The sequence below is a fragment of the Gigantopelta aegis genome, chromosome 13 (genome assembly GCF_016097555.1).
Source record: "Gigantopelta aegis isolate Gae_Host chromosome 13, Gae_host_genome, whole genome shotgun sequence".
NCBI lineage: Eukaryota > Metazoa > Mollusca > Gastropoda > Neomphalida > Peltospiridae > Gigantopelta > Gigantopelta aegis.
In genome coordinates, this window is record NC_054711.1 from 10,529,880 (window position 1) to 10,552,083 (window position 22,204).

At 37.8% G+C, this 22,204-nt stretch overlaps 1 protein-coding gene across 1 annotated transcript in view; it reads right to left on the reverse strand.

Moving 5' to 3' along the window:
- LOC121387115 (protein draper-like) overlaps positions 1–22,204 on the reverse strand; it is a 51,205-nt gene that overhangs the window by 16,177 nt on the left and 12,824 nt on the right. The gene's annotated exons all lie outside the window — the stretch shown is intronic.

A 22,204-nucleotide genomic window follows, 5' to 3' on the forward strand; every position in this document is an offset into this window, starting at 1 on the left:
TGAAAATATTATTTGTATTTAACTAGAACTGTGACATGCGTATGCGTAATTTCTGTTGTGTACGTGCAGCCAGCCACCCGGGAGTGTAGCTTGCAAGCGTGTCAGTGAGATTGGAAAGGAGGGTTTCGAAGACTGGCTGGTTGGAAAAAAGGTTTTAATGAACATTCAAATGAAAAACAAATGGCACAAGAATGCACGTTTCCCGACGAATTGGCCGGGCTTGATAGGAATGACATCGAGCAACTGAATTTTAAGATCGCCCAGCGGAAACTACTTGAAAAAATCGTCGTTTCGCTATAAATGCAAGTGCAAGATTGTCAGCCATTACCGGGTGCGGTGTCTGATACATACATGACCACTAACGAGCTGGCTAATAACGCAGAACTAAACCTCCTACTCGAATTTATTGGTAGGACAACGTTAAACGACGTGTTGCGACTGGAAGAAAAAGTCGGGGAGTCGGACGTTAGTAACCGTGTTCCAGGCGAGAAACCATTGTCTATTAATGACTGTATTACACGACCGAGATGCGTGGCCGAAAATAAAAACAGTATGATAGGGCTTTCATAGTGATTAAAAAGGGCAAACAAAATTAAGACCTCAAGAAATTTCAATTTCTCAATGAATTTCTGCTAACGCCAGAATTATGACTAAATTGATCATAGAGGGACAGCTGACTTCGCAAGGGTTTCTCAAGTACCTCGACTATACAGCATGCATAGGGGACTGTATACAGTTCCACACCACAACGCCAGTTATAATTTGTGAACACATGCACCGACAAATGCAAGCTGAACAACACGATGTTGACTATCATAACATGTTCTACTATCTGGAAAAAAAGAGACATGGGTAGGAAACTTGTTAAATCATTTCTGACGGACGAGAAAAAAGAAGAAAAAAATGATTTATTTAATGACACAACGCACTCAACACATTGTATTTATGGTTATATGGCGTCGGACATATGGTTAAGGACCACACAGACATTGAGAGAGGAAACTCGTTGTCGCCACTTCGTGGGCTACTTATTTCGATTAGCAGCAAGGGATCTTTTATATGAACCATCCCACAGACAAGTCGTGGTGCACTGGCTGGAACGAGAAATAGCCCAATGGGCCCACCGACCTGGCGAACGAGATGCCATATGTCTTAAAGGGAGACTGAACTAAAACATGAGCCTTATGTGTTGGAAAGATGCATACACGGACCACAAACACATACTTACAATTTAAGAAATTAAAAACGTTAATAAAAAAAACCGTGATTATTCCTGCTAACTGGGGGCAGCAATTCTGTTTCGTTTTCGTGGCGTCCGGTACTATAGCTCGGGGCGAAGTGACGTCAGCTCCGACCAACTCCTGTATCCACAGTGTAAACAAAACCAGTAATTCACGACAAGGCGCTTCACTTTAATCAACCAGACTTGTAAAACAACATAAATGACTTGACAGTGTAATAAACTATTTAACTAAATATATTTCAATTTGCATCAACAGAACGAAATGGAGTTATATAGTAGTTTTCTCTGCTAAAAAAAAAATCCAAAGAAACAAAATGCATATTATTAGGCCTATTGGTAGAGTATGTTAGAGCAAAAATGTCCACTCACGATACCCAAGTGATAATTTGCTTTTCTTTCGGACTACGTAATTGTTAAGTTTTGTGATTTTAGATGGGAATGTCTACTTCATCAAGGGTGTTACAGAATTATTTTTAGGACGGCTGATAATCTTCCATTAACAGTGTAGGGGTGGCAGGTTATCCCACAATACCCCGTGATCTTAAACAACTGGTAAGTATTTTTGTATGTGTGTCTAGACAGTGGTAATCAATTACCGTGACTGGATACCCTGCAGAACAGAACAGAACAGAACAGATGCAAAGATACACCTGCCAATCAGGAAACGCATGTACAGGCCAAGGCAAGAAAGGGCCAATTAACTAAGAAAACACTTCGATTATAATGTCAGTACGTGGATTAATATATGGATGAAACATAATATTTATTTCGACACTGTCAATGGTGGTTTATTTTGTATTGAAAACATAATATATACTTATTTCTGGCTTACTGGGATGGATATTATTACAGAACATTCGGATGCATCCGCAAAAATCAGGTATGTTTTGTTTCTTTAGTTCCAAGACTAATTCCTGACGTGACACGTTAAGTATTACGTAACCACCGGCTTGTCAGAGGGCGTATTCACTGGGATGGTACAAAATGGCTGCGCCTGTAATACATCAAAGCCGTCAAATGTAACCGTTTTATTAATTAACTATAAGATTACACTTGTTGATATTAAGCAATAATGTGCATTATATATCGTTGAATATGCATACCAATCCAAAAGCCTTGCTTTACCATTCCTTTAACTACCAGAACCAATGTGGTTGTAATTTTTTTCACATTGTAAATATATGAATGCGTGCATTCAGTGTCACGGACAACACATTAAAACACGAATTACCGCCCAGGAAACACTCCAGGTAACCAAATTCATCAACACAACGATGCTAATCCGACTGCGAGGAGGCCACTCAATGTTTATGTGATTTAACTGGAAATTTAGGCTTAAAATAAACTTTACAATAAACTAGATAAATATGTCCCTCTATCACAAAAGATGACATTCTTAGGCATAACAATCGATAGCATAAAGCATGCATTAAACTTACCTGAAGATAAACCTGCAGATATGAGGTAATGTCTATTTCATTTCTCGAGATTAAAGAAACAAAAACGTTGTCAATTTAAATTGGGCAGCATGTGCACTGCGAGGTGGGCGTACATTTCTGAGGCGATTGATTGACTTGTATAATATGGTCAAGCGAAAACATTACCATGTGACAGCGAAGTCGGATGTGACATGGTGGTTCGATTTCTGTTAGTATTTTAATGGGACAAAGTCTGTCATACAGGGCGAAAGTGTCTCCTACCATGAATGCTCGACAGATGCGTGTAATCTCGCGGTGGCGGAGTGTATAATGGTAACTGGTTATAAACAAACTGGCGGTCGGATGTACCAGCGATTATCAATCAACATATTAATATTAAAGATTTGGCAATGGTGGGCGGAAAGAGTTTGGCCCGTACCCCTCTATACCAAACGCTCTAAAAACTAACTATAAACCTAACCATTGAAAGGGGGGTGGGGGAGGGGGGTGGTTACGGGTCGAACTCATGCCAACCTATTGTGGCATACAGTACTAATACTGTTACAGTGTGCTGTATTAACAATGGGACATTGACCAACCCGGTGTTAATGTCAATTCGTGAACCTTTCTGGCTTTTCATCAATTATATGGATTCCATCTATCGGCTAGATATATTCCAGGTAGCAGAAATATCGTGAGTGACAATATTTCTGGACTGCATGAAGATGATGATAAATTGTGATAGAGTAAATATAACAGTGATTCGTTGATTCATCATATGAAAATTGATTTTTTTTTTTTACGAGAACATGGGCTTTGGAGCTTCAGTGTCTAAATTCTGAAATCAAAAAGTACAAACAATCGGCTTAAGCCATAAGTGCTAAAATTATTTATTCATCAATGAGAAAAACCTATCTAAGACGTTGTCTTTATTTTGGATTGACACCTGTACCATTTACTAAATAAACGTTACTGAGATATACAGCGGTTTTTTTTTTTTTTTTTTTTTTTTTTTTTTATAGGTTGATTTTGAAGCCGGAGCTGACAATCCTTGACATACTTTTTTTTTGTCCCGATCACTCGGTGCTAACCGCATACCTGAGTATTTTAATATAGGTCAGACTGATTCACATTGAAGCCGGAGCTGACAATCCTCTGACGCACTGGTCCCTTTCGTTGATCAAGAAAGGCATTATGAGGCAGAAAGGTAATCACCACATGAACTACATGCTATTCAACAAACACTGGATTTTACAATTCCGTTTAATATTGCATTTTGGAGTGCTTGTGTGGTAGCGTTCTTTACATTCTGTGGCAAAGCTACGTTGTTGCCAAATTGTCGAACTCAGTGTAGTAGTCCTTGGCTTTTGAAAAACCATGGCGAGTGAAAAATCGCACACCTCAAAAGGCTTAGTCGAGTGAAAAATTACACCCATGAAAATGCTAAGGCGAGTGAAAACAAAGCATTATTAATTTATGAAGTTCTTGGTACATGTAAATGAAGAGACGTGTTGCAAAAATGAACCAACTAATGTTATCTTGTTTGGCTCATTAGTGTTGTCTTGACTTCTTTTCCCTTGCAGGAATGGAGTTATTAAAATGTCACGAGCAGTGCCATGGAAATATAATTATGACATACAGTGATGCAGACATATAATTTGATATACGCAATTATAGATACCATTTTAATGTCCGATGGTTTGATGAACGTGCAGCTAAACATGTCTAAGAATCGACTTATCTTGAATTTCATTATTATGTACATCGAACATGATTAGGACAGCTGGGATGCAAACAACCCACTGGCTCTGAGGAGGTAGTTCATTTACAACTATACGACCCAAGCATCTCAGGTGTGCACTACCGACTGAATTAGATCCCTCATATTATTTTTAAAAAATGTTTTAAATAACTCGTTAAACATAGGCCTACAATTAGTTAAATTGGTAGTGTTTGTTGGGGCAATGACATTCACGTGGCATTTTTGTAACACGTCATTTGATCTACCACTACTAGTTACGATCTAGACGGTCCCGATGTTATTGATAAAAGATACACAAACTCCAACAAAATCTGTCTTTACAAAGGATTTATGGGATGCCATAATAAAGATAATCTAAAAAAATCATAATTTTAGACACCATCAGAAATGCGTAACAAGTTGTCAAGTAGACCAGCGTGTGCGTGCAGCCAGAGTTCCAAGTGTAAAAGTAATCTGACCTCGATAGCTCTGATTGGTCAATATGCCACAGAGTACTGCGCATCAAATAATGTTCCAGTCACATAGTCTGTGACTTTTTTACAGACGTATTGAAACAAGCAACAAACAAAAATTAAATAGTCGGCTATGATCATTGATTACTGTTACTATATTATGTACTTATATACAAATATAAATAACAGATGTACATTCATTAAACTCTGGTTGAAATACAAATATTTAAATGTAGTTTTAATTGATTTTTTTTAAAGATAAAAAAGAAGAAAAATAATAGACGTAAAAACAATAACTTTTTGTAAACGAGACCTAGGCCTAGTCCTACATACCTATTATCATTTATTTTTCTTCTTTTTATTATTCCGTCTTCTTTTGAATTGTCTTCGTCTATATTTCATTTATTTTTTAAAGAAACTAAAACGTTACACGCATGCCATTTTCGGAATCTCATGTACGCTTTGTAGGCTAACAGTTATGAACTAATCGAGAAAATTATACCGAGTTCGCTGATTTTCGTAACGAGTTCATTTGTGTAAGATACAGAAGCCACTATTTAATTCAATTCCTCTGTTTTTCTCATAACTATATGAACAGTATAAATGAGTTCATTTGTGTAAGATACAGAAGCTACTATTTAATTCAATTCCTCTGTTTTTCTCATAACTATATGAACAGTATAAATGAGTTAGCCGTATAACTATATGAACAGTATAAATGAGTTAGCCGTATAACTATATGAACAGTATAAATGAGTTAGCCGTATCAGACGTTGTGATATGGTACATTACACAAGTGGACTGTTTCAAATTAACAATAAATTAAATAGGCAAAGGGGTTTTGATCGCATTGGTACGTCTTCGAAGATGTCTATTAAACTAGTATTTTCCTATTTGTATAGCAAAGACAAGTACCAGTCATATATTAAAAGCTTGCATGGACGCTACCGTTCACGTCACATTTTTTTCTGGCATTATTAAACGGGTCTTTCATAAAGTAAATAGTGGCAATCAGTAGGTATACACAATTATTTAACGTGCGCTGTTTGTGAAGTGTAACGTGCGTTATTTTTCACACTCGCCAGATTGAAATTACGTGCGCTGTACAAGCGCGATCGCACTCGCGCACCTTAAAAGGCAAGGTCTGCTGTAGTGTGTCACCCGATAAACAGCTGTGTATCCGTGATGTCATGCGGCATGAACATGGAGCGTCTCTCACCGTTAGACATTCCAAGAATATACAGTTCGGTCAGAGAATACCTATTGTTCCATTGTACAAATTGCAAGACTCCTCTGGTGTCCTGTGACTGCATTAGAGAGGTTACGAGACATCCAGGTGGAAAAACATTTCTTTTCTTTTTGGAACAGAGACCAGATTAACTGTGTGACCTATGACTCGTCTGCTTGCGGCTATTGTCCAAGTCAATATAGTTGTCACTTCGATACCACAGAGTGTGTTTGGAGGAACACTGGTTTTTATTATTAAATTTTGTCAACATTCTTAAAAATATATTTTGTTGTCAATTAAAATTTGACTATTAATCCAAACACGGTTTTGCGGAGTTTCTGTTGAAACGATTATTTGTATTTAACTATAACTGTGACATGCGCATACGTGATTTGTGTTGTGCACGTGCAGCCCTGCCACCCAGGAGCTTAATCTATTCAGTGTGTAGCTTGCAAGCGTGTCAGCAAGATATGAGCCTATCCTCCCAGTTTTTTAATTACATTTTTTTAGTGTAATACTTTTAATGTATGCTGAACTTTCTTACAGTTGCACAAAATGTTATTGGGAGTTAATATCGAGCTATTCAATATATCCATGTACATGGTTTAGTCAGCATGTACTGCACTATATGTCATATATTGAACAGTAAAAAAAAAGAAAACAAGAAAGGTTCAGACAGTTCTACATAAATACGGTATGTGCATCATAGAGATTAATATATAGCAGGAATTCCTTACCATTTTCTGAGGAGTATATTACATTCATAGTACATATATTGCATTGCTTTGTGGCTTGTTGTTATCAACATTTAGTTTAGCATGAATAGGTTTGATATGGTATTAAACCTGTCTCGCTGAAGAGTGTTTTTTTATTTACAAAGTAGCGAGTTTACGACAACTGTAAAATGTTTCTGATTAACAGAACCTTTACAACGATCAAATTACATTGTAAATGCTTTTTTCTTTAGAATATTACTGTTTCTATATTCAGTATTTTTGTTTACTTACACTAAATTAATTTGTACTCCACTCCAGGGTAGTCCAATACGAACATGTAAATAAAATTCGAGTTTAAATAGTAATAGTCCGCATATAATGCTCAAGTACTTACAGTCGGTGCGGAAGTAAATATCTAGCTTGTGTATGGAGTAGTCTCTTCCCAAGTCTACTTCCCACCACGTGTATGGCTGATTCTCACCAGATATCATACAGGACCATACTCCTATAGTGGAACGATTGCCATCTACAGCATGTTCAGCAACATCCGTGAAGCCGGTTATATATGAACTTTGGTAAGTAGTTTTATTCAATGCTACATTTTCTGAAATATCAATGACATGTAACATAGTATACTATCTATACAACATAATAATGTTTAGCTGCCAAATTAAAACTATCCATAAAATGAACATAATAATATCGTTTTAAGGTATTAAAATAGTTGGACTCAATAATTTATATTTGAAAACCTATATTTTAATAAGCATACACAAATTATGCTGCAACTGTCTGAATGTCTATAAACTGTTTCTCCTTATACCTAGTACATTTCCGTGACCGATAGTTGATAAAACAAGTTTTTTTGTTGTTGTTTTTTTAAATCGCTAATTGATGAATGCATTCCTGAGTTTTCTGCAATTTTTAAGATGTTATCGACTAACAGACAGTTTTTAACGATTGTAATTATATATCAAATATGTTTCTGCATAAAATATTAGTGGCTGTATATTAAACGTATTTCTGATCGTTCTAATATTTGCCCTATGTTAAATTTCATTTTATTTCCAAAAATATATTTTTTCGTACGTACGAAATTATTTGAAGACAACATCCAGTTTAGACGTCTTACAAATATTAAGACGACCAGAAACACATTGTATATACAGACACCGATATTCTAAACAAGAAAATATATTTAATATGTAAGTTTAATCGTAGAACTATTTTATTAGTCGGAAACATCTTACAATGCAGCAAACTCAGGAATTTCCCTTTAATGCCGTACCCGAACCAAACAAAACAAATCTTTCCTATTCTTATGTTTACTGAATATTGGATGTTGTCTCTCTAATGCTGGCACGGTATACATATAATGCATAAGAACAGGTTTATAAAACACTAAAATACCACACGATATCATGGGTATGATATATATAAACAAAATTAAGGTACGCATCCCACCCACTAAGCGCACTGAACATTTGGAACCCACAACGTTTATGCAAGTCTCGAATAACAAAGTTGTCCTTTATACGGTAAATATGTTACCAATTACCTTTTATATATTTTTTTCATATGATTTACAATAAACAGTTACATAGTTTCAGACTATAATTATGAAATTTGTCGTAATAATATGCCATATGGGACAAATTTAGGATAATAAAGGAATTGCCGGCTATTATCAAATTTATGTTCCTCGTGAAATACATTTTACTTGGCACGAACTTTTACGAGTGACAAATGAACATTATTGCACGGGGGTCATAAATGTGATAATAACTGGTAGCGAGTTTGTTATTCTATTTTTTATTACTTCAGCTATATTTGTCTCGCTATAAACCTTTTATTTTCGATATATATGGGCCTACACATTCATGTATATATAGAAACGATGTAAACAATTTTCGTACACACCTGTTGGTGAAAATATCACTTGCTATGTTTCATAACACAATCTGTTGACACAAATACGTGACAATTTATGGACAACTCGTTGTTTAACAACGTATCGAACTCGCTTTCGCTTGTTAGATACGTTTCACAACAACTCGTTGAGATAAATGGTATCTAACGGCTAGTCATGTAATATGCTCTTTTACATACTGTTCTGAGTATTGCTTTAACTTAGTATTTTAATCACAGATAAAAAATATAAAAAAGTTACATTTATTCAGTTTAAAAAATCTATAATGAAATGTATTAAAATAACATTTTATTATACATTTAACAACGACAATAGAAGGTCATAAACGCAACCTCTTTAATCTATGTGACGTCATTTTGTGTTTGACAGTCGTTATGATGTCATATTTGGTAAGACAAGGCCACTGGGTTATAAGTATAAAATCGTCCAACAGTATTGTACCGTACGTTAAACCAATGCAAAATATTTCTCACTGAGAAAATATGATTTTTTTTTTGGTCCGTTATGAGTGACTGCTAGGTTAATAAATATTGTCATGGCACACTGTGACGTCACTACTCTATTCTGATTAAGCAGTCTCACTTAGTGAAATTGACATTTTCATTTAGTCCTAAAGTAATACTGCAACGTGCAATCAAAATCGAGAAAGTAAAGTTTTAATTAAAATAAGTTCAAATAATTTTTTTAAATAATTTTAATAAATCAAAAACGGGAATGTAAAATAAAAATAAGTTAAACATAGTTTACAAATAAATAGAACAATTACCGTACCAAACTCGTTCCACAATTTAAAAAAAAAAAATTGTATAAAAAACCACATGAACAGTTCAGTCATTTTGTGACTGACATGTTTCAGCATTTTGGCCTTTTTCAAAATTAACAATAAGATGACGTCATGCGAATGGTCATTAACCCATTTTATCCTTTTAGCGACATACATCAAATATTTATTTTACCTGTTGTGCATTTTGGCCCAAACCATCCTTTGTGGCATTTTCCAGAACAACCTGTGACGTCATCGCAGTTGGCAGCGTCACAGTGACAGCTGTAGCTACAGTCTAAGCCATATTTCCCTGAATCACAGGCGCCTGTCAAATAAAAATACAAATATTAGACCCAGTAATAAGTTGTAATATTATTATTGGGATTTCAACAAGTAAAAATAACATGAGTTCTTCTCTTTTCTTTACTATATATATATATATATATGGCACAACATCTAGTGGGGGAAGCGAAATTTTAAAATGCATTCTTATTTAGAGTAGAGCAAATAAAACGTACATTTTCTTCCTCAACTGGGGATGGCACAGTCCCCCCCCCCCCCCCCCCCCCCCACACACACACACTGTTCCTACGGGCTTGTAAGGATTGTGTGGAGTGTTATTATCTTTTTTTGACATTGGCATCTTACATTTAATGTATTAGAAAACAGTTTTAAATAATGTTTTTGTTACGAAGCTTCATTCTTGGACAAAATCAGAGTTGCCTTTTATATTATACCAATTTTGGTTTGAACCTGTAAGGTACCTTGCTGAAGTTTCAATTATTTGAAGCAAAAATCAGTATCTGCACAAGTAAAAAACTTTATAACTACATGACTGTACTTTAAACATCGACACGGAAGTCACTGACTTGAGGCAAGACTACATGAAGTAATGAATATTGGGTACGTGCCAAGCAGAGAGAGAGAGAGAGAGAGAGAGAGAGAGAGAGAGAGAGAGAGAGAGAGAGAGAGAGAGAGAGAGAGAGAGAGAGAGAGAGAGTGTGTGTGTGTGAGAGAGAGAGAGAGAGAGAGAGAGAGAGAGAGAGAGAGAGAGAGAGAGAGAGAGAGAGAGAGAGAGAGAGAGAGAGTGTGTGTGTGTGTGTGTGTGAGAGAGAGAGAGAGAGAGAGAGAGAGAGAGAGAGAGAGAGAGAGAGAGAGAGAGAGAGAGAGAGAGAGAGAGAGAGAGAGAGTTTTGATAGTCTGTGTGTGAGCGAGAGAGAGAGAGAAGAGACAGAGATTAGAATACAGTTGAGAGATGCATTGTCATTGGCGAGAGAGAGAGAGAGAGAGAGATGAGAAAGAGTGTGTTTGGTAAGAGAGAGAGAGAGAGAGAGAGAGAGTGTGTGTGTGTGAGAGAGAGAGATAGAGAGAGAGAGAGAGAGAGAGAGAGAGAGAGAGAGAGTTTTGATATGTCTGTTTTCTTTAACTACACTATTAGAACACATTAATGCATTAATCATTGGCTATTGAATGTCAAACTTTGGTAATTTTGACATATAAGGATCAGTATACTTCTTCTAACAAGACCAAGTGTCGAAATAACCATATTAGACAGCAAATAGTCGTAGTTTGCAAATGTCCTGGGGTGTCGTTAAACACAATTTAATATTCATTCCCTTTCTCTTTCTCGAACTCCAGTCAATTCGCGACATAACCGGTTTAACGACCCGACAGAGAAATACATATAACTAGTAAGGTCAGGTCACTGGACTCGCATGACTTCAAACGTGTGTGTGGACAATCAAAGTACCCAATATTACTATAAAGACAGCTCAATATCATAAAGAAAGAAAAGATAAAGCTATTACAGTTGACCAAACTTACATTCACGTGTGTGTGTGTGTGTGTGTGTGTGAGAGAGAGAGAGAGAGAGAGAGAGAGAGAGAGAGAGTGGGTGTGAGAGAGAGAGAGAGAGAGATAGTGTGTGTGTGTGTGTGTGAGAGAGAGAGAGAGAGAGAGAGAGAGAGAGAGAGAGAGAGAGAGTGCGTGTTTGTGTGTGTGTGTGGTGTGTGTGTGTGTGTGGTGTAGTGTGCGAGTCTGAGAGAGAGTGTGAATAGAGAGAGTGTGGTGTAGTGTGAGCGAGTGAGAGAGAGGAATAGAGAGAGCGAGAGAGAGCGAGTGTGTGTGTGCATTTGTGCGTGTATACATGTCATTATGTTTGTATATGTGGTTGTGTTGATGTTCGTGTATGTATGTATGTATGTGTATGTGTGTTTAAGTGTGTGTGTGTGTGTGTGTGTTTAAGTGTCGTGTTTTGTGTATATGTGCGTGCATATGTGCGTCTTTGTGTAGTTGTGATTCTGTGTTTGCATTCGTGTGTATTTACGACATGTTAAAACCTCTAGCCGAATGCATGCACCTATATCCCAAACCGAAATCCACTGTTATCACAACTAGCAGTTATTATCCCCATTACGAGTAAACTAATACACAATACTTTATAAAACAAACGTTCCTACCTGACACTGAGTGTGTTTTAAAACAAATCCACAATGCCACGAGAAACACACACGACCAACACTTCGACATTTTGTGACATCTCACCAACCAGGAAGTAAAAATGTCGTCCTCCGGGTACACGGTTGTTTTGTGTTTTCGTTGGGTTTTTTTTTTTCTCTTTTTTTCGGGTTTTTGTTATACGAGTGGATATCTCGCCACACAGGAGAAATAAACCCGGTAGTCGTCACGGTCTGATTATGTATATAGTTCTATCGGCTGTTCGTAGACGGTGTACACGACAAAATCAAATCACGCAGGCGACAATAGTAGCATATGAGGCTAAAACTGCTACATACATGTACAACGTTTCAGGGAACATATAAACCGGACAGAGTTAAAGTTTGTTTAAAGTTTGTTTCGCTTAACGACACCACTAAAACACATTGATTTATTAACCATTGGTTATTGGATGTCAAACGTTTGGTAATTTTGACATTGTCAAAGAGAGGAAACCCGTTACATTGTTTCCATTAGTAACAAGGGATATTTTATATGCACCATCCCACAGACAGGATAGCACATACCACGGCCTTTGATATGCCAGTCGGGGTGCCCTGGATGGAACGATAAGTAACCCAATGGGCCCACCGACGGGGATCGATCCGAAACCGACCGCGCATCAATCGAGCGTTTTACCACTGAGCTATGTCCCGAGCCCCAATTGTATATGATGTAACTCAGCCGGTAACAAACATTAGCGTTATACACTTCATTTCCTCCGTCTCACATTGTCCAAAGCCTGACACCCATACCAGCTGCACAACTTACATGACTTTAAATTATTCAAAATCTGTTTTTACGACATATCTGTTTTTAAACACATTTTCTCGATATAAAGTTACAAGCACGCCTAACCATATTTCAATATCAGTTAATGCAAAATACAAACACATTTACCGTTTTGAAAAATTTATCAGGTAACACTTTTTAAAACGTCTTTATTTTAAAAAATACCAGAGATGGCAATTGAAGTTGTATGTAACTAATTTAAATGACACAAAAGATAAAAGTGTAAGTAAATCAATTAATCAATCGGACAATCAATCAGCCAACCAAAACTAAAATAGAATCAATTGAAATGAAATAATAAATTAAAAAATTCAATAAATAAATAAAATAAATAAAACTTTTAAAAAACGCCATTGTTTCGAAATTATAGAGATTGCAAATAAAGTTTTATGTGACTGTGATTTAAATGATAGTAAAGACAAAAGAGTAAGTAAACACAAAAAGAAATAAATAAATAACTAAAATAGAATAAACAATAAAATAGAATAGAATAAACAAAAATAAAATAAAAGTAATTGAAATAATAAAGAAAGAAAGAAAAAAAAAAAAAAAAAAAAAAAAAAGAAAGAAAGAAAGAAAGAAAGAAAGAAAGAAAGAAAGAAAGAAAAGAAAAGAAAAGAAAAGAAAAGAAAAAAAATAAAATAAAATAAAATAAAATAAAATAAATAATAAATAAAATAGAGTAAACAAAACTTTAAATAAATAAATAAATATAGGAAAAACAGAGATGTGATACAGGTCTATGTGTGATTTTTGTTTTGAATGGGCCGACGGGGGGTGAGGGGTGCGGGGGTAGCATGTGTCACTAAATTTTAAATACTAATACTGATGGCGATTTAAACAGTTTAAACATCACTGGAAATATACGTGAATATTTATCTATGATATTAACCGGACCTACCTAACACAGTTTAGACCTCCCCCACTCCCCCCCCCCCCCCCCCCCCCCCTCCCCATACACAATTCCCTGCACTTGCCTGTCTGGGGTATAGTTAAACAAACTTCCCTTCCCTAACATCCTCCTTCTGTTAAATGTTTTTTTTAAACATGGCAAATATCCATAAAAAGGAACATAACACCAGTCGTTTCACGGTATCTTTTACCTCTTTCACTCTCGCTCCAGCCAGTGCACTACGACTGGTACACCAAAGGCCGTGGTATGTGCTATCCTGTCTATGGGATGGTGCATACAAAAGATCCCTTGCTGCCAATCGAAAAGAGTAGCCCATGAAGTGGCGACAGCGGGTTTCCTTTTTCAATATCTGTGTGGTCCTTAACCATATGTCTGACGCCATATAACCGTAAATAAAATGTGTTGAGTGCGTTGTTAAATAAAACATTTCTTTCTTTCTTGTTTCTTTCACTCTTCCCGGTACATTGAATGGCTTGTTTTTTAAGATGGCCAATATCCAGAGAGACAAAGATACACCTATCGAGTCACGATGTCTCTTTTATTTCTCTATCTTCTTCCTTGTCATTTTTTTCATTCATTTTTTTTTTTTTTTTTTTTTTTTTTTTTTTTTGCTGTGGTTGCTGTTATTTGTTATTCTTGCTTTTCTCATATCCCGGATCATTTCATTTAAACCCACAATCGACAATTGTAACGTACGTGGAACATAATATGCAATATATCAACCAAAAATAAACCATAAATATCAGTATCACAACCCCTCTCCCAAAGTATTAACCGAGGCCAGGTCAGGTCAGGTCATGGGTTTTAACGTGCACATTAAGAACAAGCTATTGTAGCACACGCCTGTCTTGGGCGCATGCGTCGACTTTGGCCGGCTCCTCCGTCCAGGAGAGAAAACAGTTTCAGGGGTTGGTGGTATTGGAGGGTATCGCCCGCGCTGGCATGTGCAAGGGAGCACAAGCAGCTCAACCAGGTGCTATTGAATTTGCAAAATGTCCCCTAGGATTAAAGTCAAATAGAAAATGCTGTGTAAAGTCGTGAAGGTAATTTTGACGCATTATTTAGAACGGTTCGTAACAATTGAAAATGGAGCTGATTCGTTGATTTGACATAGTTGTATTAACCGAAGAAAGTGGAACCTTTCCTGGCTCAGTTTCGATATAACCAGATGCTTTTTCAACACCCGTAGTATCGCACACTATTATAGTACTTAGATTTAAGTACAATGTTTCGAGTACAAGGCTACTTTCCACAGTGGTACTAAATGTAGTAAACCTGCATATATTTATTGCCGAGATAAAACTAATATTTATGACAACAAATATCGACACATTTATCACCAATAGCAGGACTTGTGGTATTAACTGCTCTATCAAAAGCGCCTCGAAAGAAAGAAAGAAAGAAATATTTTATTTAACGACGCACTCAACACATTTTATTTACGGTTATATGGCGTCAGACATATGGTTAAGGACCACACAGATTTTGGAGGAAGCCCGCTGTCGCCACTACATGGGCTACTCTTTCCGATTAGCAGCAAAGGATCTTTTATTTGCGCTTCCCACAGGCAGGATAGCACAAACCATGGCCTTTGTTGAACCAGTTATGGATCACTGGTCAGTGCAAGTGGTTTACACCTACCCATTGAGCCTTGCGGAGCACTCACTTGGAGTCGGTATCTGGATTAAAAATCCCATGCCTCGACTGGGATCCGAACCCAGTACCTACCAGCCTTTAGACCGATGGCCTAACCACGACGCCACCGAGGTCGGTCAATGACCCAGGCGAATGCTATTCGGTTTAGTACTACCTTATGTGATTATGTGTATATAGAGGCAATCCCGAGATAACTTACGATGCAGCTGGACGTAATAGCCTGTGCTCTCGACTTGCCCCCCCCCCCCCCCCCCCACACACACACACACACACTGGAGGGTTTGATAGCAAGCTTCGGTACACTGTTGGAGTTTCGAGTCGCGTACACCGGGTCACGGGCGACCGTGTCTTTGGTTAACGGCGACGCGGCTCCAACGAAGAGGACTGGATGAAAACGAATGAATGAATGAATGAATTAATGTTTAACGACACCCCAGCACGAAAAATACATCGGCTATTGGGTGTCAAACTATGGTCATGCAAATAAATAAAGTGATGATCAACATCAATATAAAAATTCAAGGTTTAAACAAACACAGTGTAAAGAACTGTGCAAAAATACAAATACAAATATCACAGAATTTTACGGACACCGAATTTTACTCTAAACTTCAATTTGTGCTGTATTGGCCATTCTCAAAGAGAATGTTACACCCCTGCACCACGGTGTGGTTACAGCACGCGCAGGGGTGACGAAAACGAAGGAAGAAGAAGCGTGCGCCAGGGGCCTGCTCAGGGCAGAACAAAGCTGGCGGCTTAATCGCCAACGGCGGTCCTTCTGCGTCGCCGCCCCCACCTACTCCGCAGAAGAGGACCCAATAGCCAACGGCTCCAACGCGACGTGCTCGCAGCTGGATACTGGAATGTGTCAAGCACCGCGGGAAGCTCCACCGACTTCCATTCAAAAGGCGCCGACTCCGGCGAAGCGGTTAGCTTTACCTACCGCTCCCGTCGATTCGGCGCCTTTTGTCGTGGCAGCGGCCAAGCGAAAGGCGACTTCACCAGCAGCCGAACCGCAAGAGGAAAGACAACCGCCACCCTCTGTCGACACACAAGAAGCATGGCACATAGCTAGTGGCAAGGTTAAGGGCCAATACAGACAGCTGATCTAGGGGGACACCACCGACCCGGCGACGTTGAGGGGCAGGTTTTCCAACCAGGACTGGAAGCCACTTCCAGATGGAAGTGACTACGAGTTCCACTCACTCAGGATCAAGAACAACCGATCGGGACTGATAGTGACGCACCGGTGCCAAGGGGTCTTCCGTCAAGCAATCCTGCTTGTCGACATGGATAGCCACACCATACACAGGATTGTGAAGACCATATGCGGCGCCGGGTACCACGTCGTCATCGCACACTTGTTGACCAAGAGGAATCAAGTCCCGAACCTGAGTGCCAGCCCACCCCTCAACTCGCCGTAGAAAGTCAACCTTACCTAGGACAGGTATTCTCCTTTTTGGGCACGTTGGACTTTAAACAAATTTGAACCGTCATTCAAAATTTTATGTTTATTTTTTTGTAAACAGTCCAACACACTTTAATTTCATTGCCCGTCAAAATTGCTCAAATCACCTTAAAACCTTTTCGAACGAGCATTCTAATTTATTTTTTGGTTTAATGTTTTTGTTCCAGACATGAGCATGTTTGAGAGAGTGTGAGAGAGAGAGAGAGAGAGAGAGAGAGAGAGAGAGAGAGAGAGAGAGAGAGAGAGAGAGAGAGAGAGAGAGAGAGAGAGAGAGAGAGAGAGGAGGAGGAGAGAGAGAGGAGAGAGAGAGAGGAGAGAGAGAGAGAGAGAGAGAGAGAGAGAGAGAGAGAGGAGAGAGAGGAGGATGAGGAGAGAGAGGAGAGAGAGGAGAGAGAGAGAGAGAGAGAGAGAGAGAGAGTGAGAGTGTGTGTGTGTGTGTGTGGCGGAAGAGGAGGGGTCTTTAGGTCCTGAAAAGGGATGATTTCAACTTCTGATATACCGTAGGGAAAGTTAAAATGTATTTTGTGTAATAACACCACAAGAGCACATTGATTAGCAATCAACTGCGATTGGTTGTCAAACGTTTTGTAATTTGGTGACGTATAATCTTAGAGAGAACACCCGCTACATTTTTCCATTAGTAGTAACGGCTATTTTATATGCGTCGTTACACGGACAGAATAGCACAGAACACGGCCTTTCATATACCAGTCTGGCTGAAACCAGAAATAACGCAATATGCCCACTGACGAGGATCGATACTAGACTGAGCGCGTGTCAGCCGAGCGTTTTACCATTGGCCTACGTATCGCCCCCACCTTGTTAACAGAACACAGCAGAACTTTGTAGGCTGTGCTCATGACGGGTGCCACTGGAGGTGCAGGATATGCTCCACTTTCGCGAACACCTGATACCATCACTTTGTACAGTGATTCATGAGTGCTACCCATCACAACTGTATATATTCCGTTGAGCTCTATCCTGTTCAAATTTGGGTTTTATAAGCTAGTCTTGGCAGTGGTAGTCCTCCGTCGGACGAGCACCTAATAGTGTGTCATGGAAGCACCCACGACTCTTCCTTGTGCAAAGATACGATTTTGTTCAGGCAATACGGTTTTGTCGTCCAGGTTTGCTTCATTAGGTCCTTACACAAAGACATACGAGGAACGTGTAACATGATATGTTATAGTAATAAGATGAGGCATACAGGATATATAATAGTGTAATACGTATGCAGTAAAATAATACAAAGCCACGTTGAGTGTTTACTACCAAATGTAAGTGGTCAGTTTTTACTTTATTTTCAAATCATGTTTGTACTGACATTCCGGAGTTTGTTGCACGTTTTAAGATTTTATCGACTAATAAAGACTTTTTAACGATTGTAATTACATATCAAATATATTTTTCTGTATAAAATATTAATGGCTGTATATTAAACGTGCTTGTGATCGTTTTAATATTTGTACTAGGTTAAATTTCATTTTATTTCCAAAAATATAATATTTTCATACGTACGAAATTATTTGAAGACAAAATCCAGTTTGGCCTTCTTACAAATATTAAGACGACCAGAAACACATTGAATATACATACACTGATATTCTAAACAAGAAAATATATTTAATATGCAAATTTAATCGTACAAATATTTTATTATTGGAAACAATGCAGCAAACTCAGGAATGTCCCTTTAACAGTTTTTTTGTTTTGTTTTTAAAATAGTGTATCGTATTTACTATTAAACAATTAATAACACAGGTGTGCGGTTCTCGGTTAACATTAACACAATCGTTCTTCTGTATCCACTATGGCTGCTCAGTTTCTGACGCAGTACGGGCACGGCCACCAAACACAAACTCATAGAATTAATTGTTACCCTAACTTAGATTAGTGATATCTAATCATTTGTGTAGTACACAGGCTCGCATAACACTATTTTTATTCCTAATATATGATATTGACGATACCGAGACACACTGGTTATGAGAGAGAGAGAGTGAGAGTGAGAGTGAGTGAGTGAGTGAGTGAGTGAGAGAGAGAGAGTGAGAGTGAGAGAGAATGACGATAGAGATAAACCGACAGGGATGCTTTTATTCGATCGAAGTTGCTTGGATGTTTTGCACTACTCTTTCTATTTTATACCCAGCCATACAATCATATTTTAAGACACGTGTCTACACAAAATGTTTGTGACTGAATTCTGGAGTACACCACAACCTCACAGTGATTTCAAAAATAAACTAGGAAGGCGGGCACGGTCGAATAAACATCTATTAACACGGTCATTAGATATCTCAACTAGGAAGTTCGTAAACGTGGGTCTTTTTTCTTTTGTTCTGTTAGGGTGTGTGTGTGCGTGTGCATGTGCATGTGTGTGTGTGGCGGGGGGGGTGGGGGGGGGGGGGGGGGGGGGGGGAGGTACACAAGCCGGCAGTATTGGTTCACATTTAGCGAAATAATCTGATTGTAATATGATATCTTACATGCCTCGCATAACACAATGATATTTCACTGGGGCAATCAAAACACCGCTGGCATGTCACCAGGCGCCGATTCAGAGGAGGTGCTGGGGGCGTCTATTCCATTCAAAAATAAAAATGTCCTTTCTTTTCATTACAAGTGCCCCTTTTCAGGCCGGGTATATAAAAATCATAAAACAATTTATGTAGGTAAATACTAGTAGTGCCGAATTAAAAAGAGTTCTGGGTTTCTCACTGCTGAAGGTTATACACCTACCCATTGAGTCTTGCGCGAGCACTCACCTCATGGTTTTGAGTCGGTATTATTAAAAAAGACTCAACACATTTTCTGGGTTTCTCACTGCTGAAGGTTATAAAGATAAGGTACAACCAGCACATCAAAAAAAAAAAGAAGAAAAAAACTCACTAAATGTGTCACGGGGATCTTATAATACCCGTAACTGAATGAAACACGATTATCCAAATAGCTCTCCTAACTGTATATCTATTAGATCTCTCTGTATCGGGCAGTTATACCCGAGTGGCTCGGCTCTAGGTATATCAGAGATAAGATCTATATATAAAGTATATATAATATAGCCCGTTAGTTCACTAGAAAACACAACAAAAACACAATACACTTTGGAATCTGTATTAATACTACGCTGACAAATGTGCTCCCGCAGTAGTTAATTAACAACAACAATATAATAACAACCCAGAACTAATCACTTAATTAGTTAATCACTAGGTGTCTAGTTTACACAATATTCTAATCACTTCACCGTGATACAACACACACACGTGTGATAATTGAGAAATGCTTCCAGGGGAACTTAATTAATAAAGGAATTACAACTCTATTCCTACTTGGTTAATTTTTAATTAACCCTTAACTACTCATTCAGTAACCTTGTAATACAGAATTAATACTGGTACCTATCACAATAAAGACAATAACATACAGTTTACCTAGGTCCTCTAGGATGACCGGCTAAGATTTATATTTTTAGAACAGTGAGCCTACAATTTACTTCGTCAGATTACCGGAAACACTGTCTAAATAATATTGGTATAATACAGTATTAAAATATTTAAAGTCACATCAATCACATCAAGGTTATACAACAGAGCAGAAATATATATTTACCAAGTCCAAACGGACTAATGTTCCCTGGTAGTCTTCCAATATGTTTCTCCTCGATATCTCTAAAATCCTAGCTATTTATTATAAAATCCCAGACTGGTCCGGAGACAGTACGCGCGACCGAATCTTATCATGTGAATTTCCACCACTCCCAGAGTCGATATATTTTCTTAGATGACCAGACATACTGTCGCCAGTTCGCCAGAAATACCCCGGTCATAAACCGTTCTACCGGAGTTATTACGTAACTACTGGCCACATGACCTCCACATCTGGTCTAAGTGTGTATTGGGAACAGCTCGACCACCGTCGCGCGGAGGGATTACGTAACAAGGTGCCCACCTCGTCTAAGTGCATACTGGGACTGCACACGGCCCTCTAAAACAATTAAGAGCATGTTCCGTCACAAAATGTAAAGGATATTTTATATGCACCATCAGACAGGTGTTTTTATTTATCTTTTAAATTTAACTTTTAACTTATGATGATGCTTAGCATTCCTTTATTTTTGCATTTATCATAGTCTGACACCCAATAGCCGATGTATTTTGTGTGCTGGGTTGTCGTTAAACATCTATTCTATTCTATTCCATCCGACAGACTGGACAGTCGTGGTACTGGAACGAGAAATAGCCCAGTGGACCGATCGACTAGAATCGATCCTAGATCGACCGCGTATCTGTGAGCCCCTTATAACTGGACTGTAAGTCTCACCCCTTCTTGGTAAATATGCATTAATCTAGTTGAGTTATGTCTAGCTAAATATATATATATATATATATATATATATATATATATATATATATATATAAATGATAAAAGAAAACAAGTGTACAGTATATATGTATTTTAAAAAACAATTTAAAGAAATAATGATCCTTTTACATGTTTCAATGTTATCTTCAGAAAGGATCTGCTAAATAACTGCTAAATATGACGTCATACATATTATGACGTTACTGTAGTAGAAGGGGATTGATTTAATTACGTCATTGTTGCTTTTATCTAACGAAAAGCATTAAGAAGTGTACAAAACTTTCTAATAAAATACATTTCCTTTGTCTTTCTTTTCATTTCATCATTGGTATCTATGTGATAAAATGGGAAAATGGTGAATTTAATATCTTTTTGTGGCGCACATGTATTTAAATGTGAACTCAAGGGTATGCATCTTGTTTCAGGTTGTTTTATTTGCTGTTTGTGTACGCGTACTCTGGCTCTCAGCTGATTGGTATGACCAATGTATTGTTCTTTGCAACCTTGGCATGTAATTACATAAATAACATTGTTAACGGAACAATCCATATCCCTGTGTACCCAAAATAAACCTTTGTGGTTGAATTCTATAAGTGTGCCTTCTAAAATATGTTGGCATGTACCACAGTTACTTCGGTTACACTTTTTGACACTGCATTTATGTTCTACTGTTGTAGATTCAAATCGTGCTTTTGTCAGTATCTGTTTCAAGTTTTTGCTTTGTCTCTTACTATTTATAATTGAAATAGAGTCTAGTATGGATGAAATGTTTTCATTTTGTTTTAAAATGTGCAATTCTGACGAGATCTTTTTATATATATCGGGGTTCTGCGGGTTATGGGTGGATACAAATGCCAGCGGCCTTTTCGCTGAAACGATTTGTTTTGGTTTTAAAAGATATTTTTCTATCTAATACTACCGCCTTTTCGATACTATCTCATATTAGCTGTTTTGGATAACCTCGCGTTTTAAGATACATGTTGAGTTCCCGGAGACGTTGGT